Below are 17746 nucleotides of genomic sequence, written 5' to 3'. Positions count from 1 at the left end.
ACGACAGCAGCGTCGTCGCCGGTAAAGTGCGCCTCGTCGTCCACCGACACCTCAGAGCATCGTAAGTTCCAAGAACTATTTCCTAGTCATCCGCAGCAAGCAAGACTCGGCTCCGACTATATATCTTAATGACAGAACCTCAATGTACAGCTAGGTTGATGTCCTCAAAGTTATTCATTACTCATGTCAGCCGGAGGGGGACGAAGTGCTGGATACGCACAGTTAGTTGGTTCTCGTCTGGACACGTCAAACAGCACTCGAGAGAAGTGCATATAGAAGTAGTGGGTGTGGGTGCTACTGCATCTGAGAGAGATGTCAAGTTTCCCCTCAGCTTGTCCTTCGTTTTTCAAGTTGTGGACGACCACTGTGGACCACTGTGCTTGGGTCTTTGCTGTAGTTGATCGAGATGAGGGAGATGAACATTCAGGGACGAATCCCGAACCTTCAGGGTTCACACATACAGTAAGAACGGGTGTATGTGGTTTTGGGATTATCTGGAACACCTGAAGAAGGTGTTCATTTAAACTTTCTTCTTTTTTCTTAATGGTGGTTTTAGCTCGGCTTTGACGGCCTTCATGACCCCCTGGCAGTCGATAGGACTAAAGCCCAGACAATTATAATTAACCAACCTAACTCAAAGCCTGCCTCATTATGTGTGTGGATGTTGTCCATTCACCGTACCCATCACGTGTGGTCCCTGGCCACCTTTACGGCGGCCATGGATCAACGTGCATTATAATCGACACACAGCACCACACTCCGTCAAAACCCCTTCCACCCTCAAATACACTCGTTCCCAAATCACTTTCTTAAAACTGCGGGCCATTTCCTTTGCTGCATCAACAGGAAAGAAAAACAAACAAACCTTATTTCCCCATCGGGGTGGAAACCACACACGGCACACAACCACCCATCAACGCGAGACGTTTAACACCTCCCGGGGAAAAGGTTTTCAAAAGCCAAGCGTCACCTGCTGGACACAGCAAGCACGCACTCGCTCACTCTCGCCACCCTAGTTCTCATGCCATCAAGCGCGCCGTTCGAGACAACGCCATCTATTCTACGCTCTCTCGTGTTCTGCAGGGGGAAAACTACCCAAGATCATATGATTTCCTTAGTTTTTTCTCTTAAAATACCAGCTCGTCTCTCCCCACCTGAGCGAGGTAGCACAACGAGCAGCCAATTGACCCTTAAGAGAGTTTTTGGAAGTGATGATACAGCAAGGGGAGGATGATTTTCACTCCCTCTTACTCAAAAATGCTTGAAAAAAATACTGCTATCTGGGTACAATTCCTGAGAACTGTAAGCATTCTCCACAGGTACAGCTGAAGGAAAGCGTTGGCGTGTTGTGTCGTCACCTCAAACCATGGATTGGATTACACCAAGGTAATGGATTTACCTGTTCGTTCTGGGTCTGCGCATAGCGTGTGTGACGTAGCCTATCACGGTCCTCTGGTCATAAGAGCGTGCACGCCATTGGCCACGCCCACAGTGCACCTCGGCCAATCACGTGAAGGCTTCCACAAGATGGCTCTGACGCTCTCTCTCCCTCTCTTGTTTTCTTCTTTCCTTTCTCCTGAAAACAAGAAACCAAGATGTTAGTCACTCACCTCACGTGGGAACTATGGGGAAAAGGAGCCTCCTATAATATAACATAACATAATATAACCAAAAAAATGATAACGCCACCTCCGCTTTATTAAAAATAAACGCTATCGTACACACGTTTTCGTTGACCTTCTATTACCTTCTTTGATCACTGCTCTTCAAAGAAACCTCCAATAATCCCCTCCAAAAGTCTATAGCTCTCGAAAAAATAAACCGGCTCTCTACCTAATACAGACAACAATTCACAACGTTAACTATATTACACTTTAACCTTCATCACTTAATACTGGACGTCCAAATCATTCCATCATTGCTGAGCAGCCTCCAAGACCCCTTTCATTTGAAGGGGATGCTGCTGCAACTTCAAGGCTGCGCTACTTCAAGCAGCAGGGAAGTGATGGATTCCATCAAGTTCCACGACGAGACTGCGCTACTCGCTTTCGTGAATGGATGATGATACAGCCACACCGAAGGTGACTTTTCATTCACAGCGTAACCACAAGCAGTGGAGTCCACTGGTCTCTCTCTCTCTCTCTCTCTCTCTCTCTCTCTCTATATATATATATATATATATATATATATATATATATATATATATATATATATATATATATATATATATATACCTTAAAACTAACCTGTTCATTTAAAAACTAAGAATGGATGGAAAGACGAAAGAAAACGAATTATGTCCAAGAAAACGGACCGACTTCCAGATATGAGGGTGAACCATGAAAGACAACTTTACGAGCAGCTGATTAAAACCCTAACTCACACAATCCCTACCTCAAGTACACTTGTCCTCACTGATAAGCCAGGGTCAATCTTTTTTTTTATCATCCGCTCGCCGCAGTCATACGATGGTGTTATCAGTATACTTTCATTATCTAACAGATGCATCACAAGTACTTCCTCCGGTTTATAACCAATTGATCAAGTATTCTTAAAATAGTTATACTGATGATAACACTTCAGTTACGATATCATTATAATATATATATATATATATATATATATATATATATATATATATATATATATATATATATATATATATATATATGGTTCCTTCGGCAAAGGTATGCGCATAAATACAAAAGGGTAGAGACATGACAGGCAAATGTACACAAGCCTTCGAGACGGAGCAACCCGGGTTATAAAATTATCTCCCACCGAAGCACACACACGCAAACACACACACAGGAGTGAAAACATTCATAATTGTCACCCCACCCCAAACCCCTCCCCCCAAGTAAGGGGAGTATGTAGGTAACTGGGCGACCACAGCTTCATGTGCGTGTCTCTGTGTACGTGTGTGTATGCAGGGGTGGGGGAGGTGCTTTAGCCAGGGAGGGAAGGGAAGGTAAATATATGTGGATGTGTATCTCTTGCGGTTCACTGAGGGGGGAGGGGAGCTGAGAACTGAGGGACCTCTCCAATCCCAACTCTAACGTGAGGTGTCGTGTCTTCTAGAGACTACCAGGGTGGGTGTATACTGAGGGAGCGGCGTACGTTTTCGTTAGATGAAAGGGGTGGTGTTCGAGGAGGGGTCTGAGGTGACTTGGGGGAGTAGTTGAAGCGGGGTGGGTCTGTAGGGAGTAAAAAGCGTCTGGGGTTGAATGGAGACGATCTGGGATGAATGAGGAGGGTCTGGGATAAGTGGGGCGCATCTGGGTGTAAGGGACTGGAGAGGGTCTGGGGTAAGACCTTGGGAGAGAAGACCTGAGCGACCACTCGAACTCACGGAGCCCCAACCTCGTCTGGGACACAGGTATACCAGCTCATCCACTTACCCACTGCCTCACTCACCTACCTTCTCTTTCACTCATACTCGTTGATCCAATGACTTATACATCTTAAGCACACACACACACACACACACACACACACGCCTCATGTAAAGCGATGATTTACGACGAAGCAATTTTTGCTCGAATCAACAAAGACCTTCATGAAACCCCACACGGCACAACTTTCTCTCCCCGTGGACGCTTTTCCCCCACCAGTCCCGTTAATCTTCCAGTCATTCCCCGGCGTTCCCTCGCCATTCCCTGACGTGCCTCGCCCTGACAACTGTGTGCGTCTCTCGTCTTCCCAATCATGGCACCAAGGCAAGGAAGTAAAGGAGTCAGTTACCACAGTACGGTTCCGCATGCCGATGTCCCTGAAGAGGTGTATCATTATGAGACCAGTCCATCCACTAGCTACCATAAAACGCACAAGGAATTTCAAGTAACTAGCCACTGTGCTAACGTAGCTAGGCATTATGCTTCCATAATTAACCATTAAGCTAAGCAAAAAAAAAAAAAAAGTAACATATTAAAAGAGTATTCAGTCTATCGAGCATCCACTATGATAACTACTGACGCAAACGACTGTCAATACGAAAGGTAATTTAATGTGTTCTTAACGACTCTCAATGACAACCGCCCATCTCATAGCCTTGACCTCGATGCGAGACCCTAAACCACGACGGAACGACCCTAAGGAATGAGTGCTGACCTTTTAACCGACCCTTACAAAGCCTGGTCAACAAAGACCTGGCTAATCATACCCAAAACCCTCAGACCCACCTGTTTAACAAAGCTTCCATCTCCTTCAAAATCAAGCCTTCTGCTTTCCTGACGCGTCTCCAATTAGGTCAAGAATTTGGGTTAGTCACTGCGATCCCCAGCGGATGACCTCCTCTGTTATCCGACTTTCCCATGGACTCACATTCCTGTGTTTCGAAGGACCACAGATCTCCTTTGTGCCAACGTAGAGGAACCATCGCTCTCCTCTCAACCAGAGCTACTTCGATGTCAAGTACGGGATCATCGATCTCTTCTACTCCCAAGCTCCTTCTATCTCCGGCGAGGTAGCTTCGAACTCTTCCGCTCCATTGTTTATTCGAACGTCCAATGAGGAACCACTGGTTACCTCTCTTGCAGCCCTACTTCGATGTCCGATGAGGTATCATCGAACTCCTCACTATCAGAGTTACTTCAATGTCCACTGATGTAGTGCCTTCGGTCTCCTCTGCTTCATCGGTACAGTACTTCGATGTCTAGTGACCTGGTGCTACCTAGGGCGGCCGGGTGGGGTGGAGAGGGTGGCTGGCCCTGTACTTCTTGGCTCCGACCCAAATCACACGAGGGTGGGGGAGGAAAACCCTCAAAAGGGGGAAAGGCAGAACTTCAACGATCTCAAAAGGGGAGGAACCCGCTTAAACCACCTCTAAAAAAAAGATGTGGGAGAGAGAGAGAGAGAGAGAGAGAGAGAGAGAGAGAGAGAGAGAGAGAGAGAGAGAGAGAGAGAGAGAGAGAGAGAGAGAGAGAGAGATTGCCACAACCATCTCACGTGACCACATTAAGACTCTCTCTCTCTCTCTCTCTCTCTCTCTCTCTCTCTCTCTCTCTCTCTCTCTCTCTCTCTCTCTCTCTCTCCCCTTCGCATTTCACGACCGACTTTCAACATTTTCTTCACCCCAGATTCCTCAGTTTATCACCTTAGTAACAAGCCCTCTCATGACACGCACACCTTAGGTACTCTCTCTCTCTCTCTCTCTCTCTCTCTCTCTCTCTCTCTCTCTCTCTCTCTCTCATACACACACACACACACACACACCGTCATGCAGTACAAGTTGCTCTTGCATGCAATCCTGCACAGTAATCAGATGCTATGCAACACTAGGGAAAAAAAAAAGAACTGAACTCAGCTGTTTTCTAGCCTGGCCGTCAGAGGAGCCTGACTTAAAAATACGGCCAAGGTGACCAGAGCCGCAGGTGTATCCACCACACCACCGCAATCACCGCTGCAACTGCACCCACCACACCACCACCCACCCCACAGCTGCGGCTGTATCCACCACAGAGCCAACCATCACAGATCCACCTGTACCCACCCACCCCACAGCTGCGACTGTATCCACCACAGAGCCAAACCATCACAGATCCACCTGTATCCACCCCACAGATGTGACTGTATCCACCACAAAGCCAACCCATCACAGATCCACCTGTACCCACCCATCTTACAGCTGCGACTGTATCCACCACAGAGCCAAACCATCACAGATGCACCTGTATCCACCATTCCAACCACACTATCACGCTCGCAAACCATGCACATATCTAACCATCACCAACACCCCTACATCTGCCATACCATAATCACCATCAAACAACCCTATCACTATCAACCCTTCTACCACCACCACCACCACCACAAGCAACCCGCTAACCACCAAACTACCGCATGGCATCACTAAATACCCTAAATACCATTTTGAACAAAGCAACCCATCTCAAAGCAGCTCTCTCACAAAGCATAAGGAACGGAAACTCTGACCCTGAAGATCATACAATACCACAAATCTTCTACAACAACAGTATGGGGGGTTATACATACAGCAGGTACAGCAACAGCATGAGATCACACATCTTCTACAACAATAACATGGGATCATACATTATCTACAATAACAACAAGGGATAACACATCATCTACAACAATAATAAGGGATCATACATCATCTACAACAACATTACGGGATCATACATCATCTACAACAACATTACGGGATCATACATCATCTACAACAACATTACGGGATCATACATCATCTACAACAACATTACGGGATCATACATCATCTACAACAACATTACGGGATCATACATCATCTACAACAACATAACGGGATCATACATCATCTACAACAACATTACGGGATCATACATCATCTACAACAACATTACGGTGTCCTACATCATCTACAACAACATTACGGGATCATACATCATCTACAACAACATTACGGGATCATACATTATCCATACAAACACAGGGCCATTAAAATACCTTCAACAGCAACTGGCGTTCTAAACAATAACTGTCGGTAGTTTAAGATCATTATGTGCTATCCCGTTCCGCTACATGCTACTTGTTTGGGTGAAGCTAATTTCTATTTTCGAACTCCTCGAGCACGACCGGTACGACACCTCCTGCAGTACGACGGTACGACACGTTGAGCATGACGATCTACGACCCCTTCGGTACGACAGATGGCCTGGTCTTCGTAATGACCAAGTCAAGGGCAAGGACGTCGTACCCAAGGGTCGTGCCGTGTCGTGCCCAAGAGTTCGTGCCATCGTGCTCAAGGGTCGTGCCGTCGTGCTCAAGAGGGTAAGTATGGGTAATGGGATGAGGATCTTGGAAAACCCTAAGACACTCCAAATCCGCAGGAAACGTACGAAAATGCTCTCTCTCTCTCTCTCTCTCTCTCTCTCTCTCTCTCTCTCTCTCTCTCTCTCTCTCTCTCTCTCTCTCTTAAAGGTGTAGGTTAATACCTGTGAATTCATGAGCGAAGTACATGAAAACTATACATTTGCAAGGGGCAACAGTAACAAGGGGATGGTTTGGGAGCAACAAACCTAATTCTACTTGGGCGAAGCAGATCCCAGCCCAGGTGCCTCAAACCTAACGGGTCCAACCCCACTGTACCTAACGGTGGGGGGCGGCGTTGGCGTCGTCGGCTGCAGCCACTCACTCCATCCCCCACGCAGAGCCTCTCCCAGTGAATATTCACCAGTGCAAATAAAAATCCTGCGCAAACACATGTCCTGACACGAGTTACCACCAACACCTGTGTGAGGTGGGGGACACATATACGTATTGGCTCTTGGGAAACGAACACTTTACTACTTCAATAATTTTTCATATACATATATATACATAAAGTGCTATTGGTCTCCTGCACGTGCTTACACTGGGAGTGAAGAATCACCTTCAGCAAGGCTGGGTCATCGAAAATGGATGCGAAGGAGTACAGTCTCTGGCAACCTTGAAGCTGCATAACTCTACACCATGATCGAACTCCCACTTCGAAGCGGCATCGGGAGAACCAACCTCCTCTCCTCCCTGGTGACGGGATCGCGGGCAAGACTGCCCACACCTGGCCGTCACACAGACGACTAAACAGACCAGAGCAAACTCCTCCTCGGGTCATTGTCATAAATGACTGCACATGATGGCCGCCCCGGGAGCCATCTGGGTCAGATGTGACCTCCCCGCTCCCCCTAACCCACACCCACCGTTGGCTGATGAAGGTGTAGCAAGCAGAGGGTTTTCGGTGCCTTTAACATCTCCTCCCTTCCCTCTGGGGTCGGGTGAGTGGTTACCACACCACGACCTCTTCATTTAAGCCCTAGTTCGAGACTTCCAGATACCCTGAACCCAGCGGGAGGAGGTGAAACGAGTGAAAAATTGGCCTCACTGAGTTGAGAGGTTCTCGGCGCTCATCTCTCGGCCTGGGGTGGTGGTGGTGGTGGCCTGGCTTCCTCCTTCGTGACCCAATTGCCTCCCGCTGTGTGGTGGCGCTGCAGACACCAACCACCAGCATAAGAGTTCCCATTCGTCTGATGGGTAAGTGGTTCTAACCCCCCTAGATCACGGCGATACGACCCTCGGGTGTGATTTCCTAGTCTTTGACTCTATAAGGGTTGGGTCAAAGGTCAAGCCATCAAAATAGCCAAGGGGTGTACTGCCTTGCTCAAAGGGGGTCAACTCATCTATTCATATGCTTATGATCAAAAGATCACCACTGTTATAACTCTCTCTAACCAAGAATGCTTCCCTCTAATAAATCTAATTCTTTATTCAATTGACCCAAGTGACGATGCAGGTCTGGACAGCTGTGTGTATGCGTGAGGTGAAACCAACATCAATTGAGGCAGAACGAACGCTGCCACACCCATCCTGAGGGAAGACGAAATCAAGAGCCAGTCTTGGGTTCACACCGACGTCCAACGCTTCAACAAGACGCGATTACCATACGATCTACATAGAGACAAGCTCTCGTCGAGAGCATACACATACCTCTGTACGTAGAGCCAAAAGCTACAAAAGACCTCAAACTCCGAGAGACTGGTTCTTCCCAACCCATACCAATCGTCCTGGTGTCTTGAAGTACGTGTCTATACTCTACAGCGAATGCAGGCGTGAATGAACAGCTAGGGGACATGCATATACATATTTTTGGTGCCATGTGATTTAAGAGGCGTGGCAAGGAGAAACACACGAATCTTCGCCCTGTATCTGAGAGAGGAAGACGCCAATCTATGACCTCTTGTTCCTGCAGCAGAGACTAAAAAAAAAATTTCCGGGAGGATTTCCACCTCCCCTGTTGGCCCGCATCCCAACCACCGTCCACGTATTCTCTTCGAATCTGGAACACGACAGGTGTCATAAGATGGCACGCGATCATGACAAGTGTAAACCCGGCACCGCTGAGACCAGCAGTCGCTCAGGTGCCACTGAGGTAGTGGTTAACCCCGCCATCACCACCACTTACTACCCACACTGCAGGGGAACCTCCTCAGGCATTACCCACACTGCAGGGGAACCTCCTCAGGCACTACCCACACTGCATGGGAACCTCCTCATGCACTACCCACACTGCAGGGGAACCTCCTCAGGCACTACCCACACTGCATGGGAACCTCCTCAGGCACTACCCACACTGCAGGGGAACCTCCTCAGGCATTACCCACACTGCATGGGAACCTCCTCAGGCACTACCCACACTGCAGGGGAACCTCCTCAGGCATTACCCACACTGCAGGGGAACCTCCTCAGGCACTACCCACACTGCAGGGGAACCTCCTCAGGCATTACCCACACTGCATGGGAACCTCCTCAGGCACTACCCACACTGCAGGGGAACCTCCTCAGGCACTACCCACACTGCATGGGAACCTCCTCATGCACTACCCACACTGCAGGGGAACCTCCTCAGGCACTACCCACACTGCATGGGAACCTCCTCAGGCATTACCCACACTGCAGGGGAACCTCCTCAGGCACTACCCACACGGCAGGGGAACCTCCTCAGGCCAAGTCGGTTGCTGAACAAGACCAAAAGGCACGGGAGGTCCGGGAGAGCGTCGTCACCTTCTGTGACCCACCGGGAATGGCCCCACAAGCCCCCTCCCCCCCACCACCTCCTCCTCTGCCAGTACTACTACGATGACTAACCCCCACCACCACCACCACCTTACCTCTCCTCCAAAACCCACCACCACCTTCCTCCTCCTCCTCCAAAAACCCACCACCACACCCCTGAAAGGAAACCGGTAAAACCCAGTAACCGGGACCGGTCGTGATCCATCCTTGCTCTTTGGTGCCAACTCCATCCATTCGTACACACGCGTCCGCCACCGCCACAACCACAGCTTGGTGCTTCCCCATTAAGTCTGCTTACCCAACCTGGCACAACGTGACTCTGTCTGATCACAAACACCCGAGTGAAACTGACCTGGCCTAACTTCAATTCGGCATATAATTTCACCTGAAACTTCACGTTAACCCAGCTTATCCTATCTCATACTAACATGTTAACCCAGCGTATCCCACCTCATACTAACATGTTAACCCAGCGTATCCCATCTCATAAACCAGCATATCCCACCTCATATTATGTTAACCCAGCGTATCCCACCTCATATTAACATGTTAACCCAGTGTAACCCACCTCATACTAACATGTTACTCAGCTTAATTCAACCTTACTAATATGTTACTCAGCTTAATTCAACCTTACTAACATGATATTCAACCTAATTCAACCTTGGCACGTAAGCTAATTCCTGACCCTGATATTACTTACAGCAGTCTCAACGAACGTGTTTGGCCGCTTCTTCCCTCAGTTCCTGTGTGGTGACATGGCCAATCGAGGAGTGACAACGGGTTATGGCTCCTCCTCCCCCTACCCCTTTGAACAACTAAGCCGTGGTATTACCCTACTCCCTCTGTCTTTCCATTTTCCTATAACCTTTCTACCTTAAGACTCAGTACTACAAACACCAGCGGAACCCCTGAACAATCTATAGTTTTTTACTTTTCTTTATTTTCCTTCATCCGACATGGTCTTGACTGTGTGTGTGTGCATATATATATATATATATATATATATATATATATATATATATATATATATATATATATATATATATATATATATATACAATCATAATTCAAGCATCCTAAGTTACCCAGCCTACGTGGGGCGACCCGCATAGCCTAGCCAAACACGAAAATTGCCCTCGCCCACAAAGCATGTGGACTGCACATCTGGATGACGCACTGTGCGGCCCGTGTGTTTATCAAGGAGTTGCACGGACCATCTGGGATGGTCACGCGAGTTGGAGGAGAACGGCTCATAGGGACGTGAGGTTACTTACTACACATACCATCTGGACTATACGTATATGTAAGGGCTGCTCAACTGCGCAGCTTGGCAGTGCGTGACGGTAGCGATGCGCAGTGCACCAACTGGACTTATGTGTTCGAACGGCACACAGACCAACAATACTGTACTTAATGTTTACAAGAGCCTGGTCTCAAGTATATAGGAGGGCATAACACCACAGCGTTTTCTTTCTATACAGAACACCATACAAAATGAAATACACTCAAAGCTATCGCGCAGACGGTGTTCCTGTGTACAATGGAAACCCAACAAATGCAAACATAAGGGCTTACAGAAAACGGTAATGTGTTTAGTGACTCCCGTTTTAGCTACAATATCTTTTAGGTGATTGCCGACTTGCACTGCCGGTCCGCAACTGTTTCTATCGATTCTGAGAGATAATTGTCCATTTTCACCTGCGAAATTTCTTCTCAAGAGACCTAGTCCTCGATTTCTTCCATTGACATAAGGACAAAGAAAGGGGAACGGACTATTGATGGTGACAGTACGTAAATACGGATATACGCATCTGTAATTCACAGTCATATTCGAACTGGTGATGAACGAAGCGAAGTGCTTCATAAACTGTTCGAAATCTGAGCTCATTCAGCCAATCGCTCATGATCTGAAACTGTAAGTTCTGGATGGACGTCGAATATGCCATGGGTGTGAGACTCTGTTCTACGGACGCTTAATCTTAATTAAAATCATACCCAGGGATCGTACCGTCTCGCTCGAGGGGTTAACGCAGTACATGAGACTCCTACACATACGTACACACACCTAAGTCGTAAAACAAAAACACACAAATATATTTCAGTCCCCAATCATCCCAGAAGTGTTGCAAGGACTTGCTGCCTGGGGCATTATCGATCATTTCCGGTCAAATTCTACATCAGCGTTAGGACACACACACACACACACACACACACACACACACCACGAGGAGACTGGTAAAGCACAACGGGGAGATTTCTTCGATGGACCGAGAATTACATTGGTGGAAGAGTACAAATGTTGCATGTCAGGGGAGCCATCCTTGAGAGGTTTGGAGGTCACTAGCGGCGTGCCAAACGGCTCGGTCCTGGGACCACTGTTCTTAATCCTTGTAAATAACTCGTCAGAAGGACTAGATACAAGCCTAAATATGTCTGTGGACGACGTTAAGGTCATGGGGGAAGCACAGAGTACGTTGGATTGTGCCAACTTACTAGGGGACCTAGACAGATTCTAAAATTGGTCTGGTATATGGCAGATGATATTCAGCTCCAGCAGATGCAGGGTAATGAGGATGGGTTACAGTGAAAGAAGGTCTTCATACAAATGTCATCTATCGGCAAGTGAGAAGGAAGCAAAGATGGTACTAGAACTAAGAAAGCCGACTGATTAGTTAGACGCTGGAAGCCATGAATATGTCTTCCATGGAAGCGAGAAGAGTGAGAGGTGACATGAACACAAGCTTCAATTCTTTTCAAACAATCTCACGAAGTCAACAATGGACAAGTCTTCGAAAAATGGAGAGACAGGACAAAAAGAGAACATAACATGAAGTAAATTAAGAAACTTGATAGTGAAGATGTAGTGAAGTACTTTTTTCAGTGTGAAACAAGTGAAAGAATAAAGTAAAAGATGAAAGCGTGAATGCTAAAATCATACCTGGCGCAGGCTTGGGTGTGTATATGCAAACATACAAGAGCCAAAAAAAAAAAGTACATTTATACAATGTTAGGAGACGGGGCGACACGAGTTTAAAACTCTCCCCGTTCATACAAATGGTAATCACAGAAACCACAACCTGGAACTCGTCTGACAGACTGAGAACAAGCTACTGGACCAGTCCTGCCACCATCAACTCATGCCACCGGAGATCCCTCGTCCCAGAGTTGCAGTTCGGCACGGAAACCTCATCGAACCCATCCCAGCTGGTACAGACCGATAAAGGAGTATCCCAGTCCCAACCACTGTGATTATCAACCATCAGTAGACTGTCAACCTCACTGTATGTAAACTATGTCTCTTTAACCCTTCCCACCACATCCATTATGCAGCTGGCCTAGACTCTGTATAATTCATATTTCTTTCAGCCTTTGGCTGCAGACGATTCAGTAAAACGTCATTATTGTCAGTACAACGACAAAAACAACAACTACAAGTACACACATCATAACAACAACAGCTTCTTCATAACAAAAACTACTACTAAAACTAAATCATAAAAACAACTATCACTACAACTACTACAAAAACAACTATCAGTAATACTACAACTATTACTACAACCACCACCACTATTACCACAACTACTACTAAACCCGTCTCCCAGCTATATCGTCTGAGTCGCCGCTGTCCGCTCCCGTCCAACCCGCCCGGTCCCTCCCCCCTGTCATCCGTCAACGTTAGGTATGATAACCACCTCGGCCGCCAGCCGGGTCTCTTGACGACCTGCCAACCAGCATGACTATGCCATGCTCCTCCTTTCACACGTCGCCTCAGTAGGTTACCCACTGATCTTTCGCGCCGTTTTCGTCGAAAGTTGAAGCGAATCGACGGATTCACTTCTCTAGTACAATCATTTGCGCCGTGTCGAATATGGGAATCGGATCGACCAATTCGACGTTTTTGCGCTGCTGTCTTATCCATCCGATCTTGGGCTGTGTCGATAACGGAACGACCAATTCGACCTTTTCCACCAGTGTCGTTTGTTACCTGTGCGTCGAATACTTAATCGAATCCACAGATTCAACTGGCGAGAGTGCATTGAACAACGCCTCATAAGGAAGACAGCTTCCATAAGGCAGAGAGCGCTGTATGAGGAGGAAGTGCGCTGCGCTGTTCTCCAAATTCAATCATATATCGCAACGATACTTCAGTGAGAGGTTAATAAGGTGAACCCAACACGGACATCACCAAAAGAGCCCCCCCCCCCCCCAAGGGTACATTTAAGAAAGAAAACGAGACTGAATAGTTTATCGAAAAAATAATAATAAATGGAATTTATTATACTCAGGGGAAACTCTATAATGTGTGGCTTACAATTGACTGCCGAATCAAAAGAAGGAAAATCGTGGGATACTATGATGTGCCTAGTATTCAACCCTTAGATGAATGCGAATTAACTAATGCGTTTGGATACGACGACTTAACCTTTTAAGTACGACGACTTAACCTTTCAAGTACGACGACATAACCTTTTAAGTACGACGACATAACCTTTTAAGTACAGCGACCTAACCTTTTAAGTACGACGACATAACCTTTTAAGTACAGCGACTTAACCTTTTAAGTAAGACGACATAACCTTTTAAGTGCAGCGACTTAACCTTTTAAGTACAACGACTTAACCTTTTGAGTACGACGACATAACCTTTTGAGGCCGACGACATAACCTTTTAAGTCCGACGACTTAACCTTTACAGTACGAACACTCATCCACAACCCTGAGTTAGAAAACTTAAAATACCATCCGTACTTAAAGGGTTCAGTCGTCTTATTCAGGGGGTTAAGTCGTATTCAAGGGTTACGTAGTCACACTCAAGGGATTCATGCAGTCGCAGTGCTCTAGAAATTCAGTCCAAATCCTGTTTATTTCAATAATGGAATATACATATGTAGCATAATGAAATATTTATCTTCCCTAAAAATCTAAAATATTCTATACAATATTCTGGGATGCAGATAACGAATACTTTGGAACAGAAAAAAAAGTCATGTTATATATCAAACGTAATTATTTCAAATTCTAATTAAACGGATTATTGTCCCAAGGTAACATCTGACCCAGAATCATGATCAACATGAAATACATGACATATACAGATATCATAAACTAATTCTTATAAGAAAAACGACAAAAACTATAAGCAATTGCTCAAGGCATTTTTGGCGCCTCCTAAAAAAATCTTTCAAAAACGGGAATGAGACATAAAGAAAGATTTCTCTTTAAACACAAAAACTGGCAAATTACGCACCCAGAGTTAAAAACTGCATTCCCAGTTGTTCCTACTCCTCCTCTGATGTTAGCACACCTGGAGAAGAGAGAGAGAGAGAGAGAGAGAGAGAGAGAGAGAGAGAGAGAGAGAGAGAGAGAGAGAATGTAAACGTAAATATGCACCCTATCAATCTACAGCACAAGAATAAACATCACAATAAGCGTGTGCGTGATAGCTGAAACTGGTGACATTGTTTCAACCGTATCGCAGAAGGGAGTCCTATTTTCCTGTAAGAATGAAATTTTCTCAACTAAAATTGAACAGACGTAAGAATACACATCCACGAAAGCACATACCACAAACAAGCATATACAAACATCAAAGCACTGAAGTACATACATCAGGGTTACACATCCACGGTAAGATAATCTATCAGAAGTTATCATGTTACAGAAATATGAAACTGAACTGCCGTTATCAATAGAAACATTCGACCCTTAAGCGTCAGGTTAGTATATGCCACTTCCTCGAAAACTCCTAAATTATCTCTTTAGCAGTTTTTACATACTTCATATACTGGCTGGCCTCAATGACGCCTCTTGGCCATGACCGCAACCTTCGAGATCACGAGAAATAAAAAAAAGTAAAAGAAAAATGATTCCAAGATCCCCACATACTGACACACTTAACAGACCAGCACGACTGCCCTCCGGTCAAACTGTTCGAGTGTGTTCTTTGTAAGCAAACCTGTCAACACTCCGGAAAGAGAAAAAGTGAAGAAAAAAAATCTATTACATAACCTGTATTCAATATTCTTTATGGCTGCTGCTATATCATTTCCATCTGGTGCTCGATGTCTACTGCCGGGTAATATCATTTGCATATATATATATATATATATATATATATATATATATATATATATATATATATATATATATATATGAGCAAGAGCGACATATTAAATCCCGTTACTTAAAGCAGGAAGAGAAACAGGCTAACAGTACCTGCAATACGAAACATACCTCGAATTCCACTTACGAATTCACTTAATAATATCTACAACCATACTTGTAAAAGCATGACACCTATGACAGAGCCCAGTAAAGTACACTTACGACCAGTCCAGTAACTTAACACGATATACCGAACAAGCAAATGAATGACCCTGAAGAGGAAAGTGCTGCTCCTAAGATGGCAACACTGGGTCGTTCACCTACTTCACTATTGTTGTCTGGAGATCACACATCCCAATGTCCCGTCTAATTATACACACCTCTGCAATACTCTTCTGACACACACACACGCTTAATGATACATTAATATCTTTATTTACGTACATTTGTAACGCGGGAATAAGAAAGACAGGAGGAGGCGTAAAAATAGGACAAAACTTCTTACTCATCAATGAAAATTCACGTACATGGCACCTGTTCGTACCATAACCAGGGGATTCGTCATTATTTATTATTACTACAGCAACAACATTCTGGCCTTGCTGATCACCGCTACGGAGCATCATGACCCGTATCAAAGTATGCCCAAAACTACCAGGGTTTACCTTACGATTCAATGAGAAGAAACTTTCAAAAAACTTAAAAGTTTCCCCCAACCTTCGGGGTAGTCTGGCTTGGAAGCACCGACTGTTCCACAATAATACAGCACCTGTAACACCAGTCGGAACCGCTATTTCTTTTTTTAACTTTTTGTCGATGTAACATAATACGGCATCTCTGTTAACAGCGGCTTCTCATGCGTTACCTGCGGTGCAACAAAAATGTATATATATTTTTTTCTTCCCTCAAAGGACTACGGTTTATATAAAAATCTGCTCTACAATTGGTCTCATTTTCGTTATAGATACTTGATGTTCCCTGCTTAACAAACACAGCGCCCCCACACGTTGCCACTGACCACCTTTTTAAGGAACACCAAACAAACTGTCGTTTACACACCATTATACCAGGTACCTCCACACAGTAAACTAATAATGCCATACCACGCACTGCCATTTACATACCATAACAGCAGGTATCCCGACACACTCTGCCACTTACACACAACTATTCATACCAAACTTCATTCATATGAATATTTTTCTCTGCTCAATTCTACAAAAAATATCATATACCACATAAAATACAGACTACTACGTACGTTAACGCCATGCATTCTAATGCTGAAACTCGCAAAATTCGTGTTCTATAGATTTTTCTACAACGGTACATTCTCATTTGTATAACACACGATTAAAACAGCTTTTTAAACCAGTGAACACGACGGTACGACCCCTTGAAAACGACGCTACCACTCCTTGGGTAAGATTGCCTTGACCTTTAACCTGACCCTCATACACCTCAGGGGCACCACCACCTTCGCCCTCAAAGCTCTAGCTAGCTCTATTACGCCAGGGGCTCTTTTTAAGATCATCTTTGCTGCCGCTATTACAAACAGCGCACTTTAAACCACAGACTGTTTGGTCGAGGTAACCATCCTAGGCGAGCGCTTCCTCCTGGTAACGGTCCGCAGTACTTACGAGAGGGCCCCCTGGAAGCCAACGACAAATAACGGTTTTAACGGTAAACAACGGTTTTCAGGTCCGTTCCCCCCTCGTGGTAATGCCATGATGGATTACATCTTACTCCGAAGGTCTCTTACCTAGACCTCATCGCCTCTTCTTCCTCCCTAAATGATCCTGCCTTACTCTCACCTCCTCTTCCTCCCCTAAGGCCCTTACCTTAACCTCATCACCTCTCCCTAATTTGGGTCTGGAGTTCAACCTCAGTACTTCGAGGAGCTTGTCTCTTCCTCGAGTGGTGAATCCCCACTCATACCACCCCAGCCTAACCTCAAGTGCCAAACCCCTTCCCTCCACCACCCCAGAAAAGCCTCATGTGCCAAATCCCTTCCCTCTGCCACCCCATTCGAACCTCGAGTACCAAACCCCTTCCCTCTGCCACCCCAGCCCAACCCAGGGTGC

The 17746-nt window shown here is 45.8% G+C and overlaps 1 protein-coding gene across 3 annotated transcripts in view; it reads right to left on the bottom strand.

Annotated features, from left to right (window-relative positions):
- Positions 1-17746, bottom strand: part of LOC139747564 (sphingomyelin phosphodiesterase-like) — a 77458-nt gene that overhangs the window by 42488 nt on the left and 17224 nt on the right. For all 3 annotated transcript variants that reach the window (XM_071659983.1, XM_071659982.1, XM_071659984.1), the window contains exon 2: positions 1400-1576. The gene's annotated coding sequence lies outside the window, so the exon portion shown is untranslated. The remainder of the gene's footprint in view (positions 1-1399; positions 1577-17746) is intronic.

This window comes from Panulirus ornatus, chromosome 69 (assembly GCF_036320965.1).
Source record: "Panulirus ornatus isolate Po-2019 chromosome 69, ASM3632096v1, whole genome shotgun sequence".
NCBI classification, from domain to species: domain Eukaryota; kingdom Metazoa; phylum Arthropoda; class Malacostraca; order Decapoda; family Palinuridae; genus Panulirus; species Panulirus ornatus.
This window is presented reverse-complemented; position numbering and strand designations above follow the sequence as displayed.